The following is a 606-nucleotide window of genomic DNA, read 5'->3' on the forward strand; positions in this document are numbered from 1 at the left end:
CCGCACGCAGCCCAAAATTAAATAGCTTAATCGACCATCGATAGCTTTAATCGATTGCATCTCTTATCGACAATTAATCGATCATCGATTAATCGTTGACATCCCTAATCGGTATAATTGAAAAGTGCTTAACTTTATGACAAAACAAATGTTTAACAAAATAATAGATTCCTTTTGAGCCATGACTTCAATTAATTGTTTGTAAAATAAATAAATTATTTTTAAAACTTTATACCTCTTATTTTGTGTTATGAAAACTGCTATGCTACGAACAAATTATATATATATATATATATATATATATATATATATATGTAAACATTTAAACATTTATATATTATATTTGCATTTAAAATTAAAGATTTTCGAGCGTGGAATCGTGAAAACGAATCTCAAATATATGCAAATGTATTTTCAAAAGTTGTTTGGGTTTAATTTTTTATTACCCACAATCCCTTGCATTATTCACTTTTTCCTTAACTTTTCACATTTGAAACGATAGTGTACACCAGGTTAAGCTATGTATCATGTGTATCTATAATGGAACATATTTAAGGTGGGCAAATTGTTCTACACTACATTATTACCGTGCAAGATTTTTGTCGT

This window comes from Sinocyclocheilus anshuiensis, unplaced genomic scaffold (assembly GCF_001515605.1).
Source record: "Sinocyclocheilus anshuiensis isolate Anshui unplaced genomic scaffold, SAMN03320099.WGS_v1.1 scaffold930, whole genome shotgun sequence".
Classification (NCBI taxonomy): Eukaryota; Metazoa; Chordata; class Actinopteri; order Cypriniformes; family Cyprinidae; genus Sinocyclocheilus; species Sinocyclocheilus anshuiensis.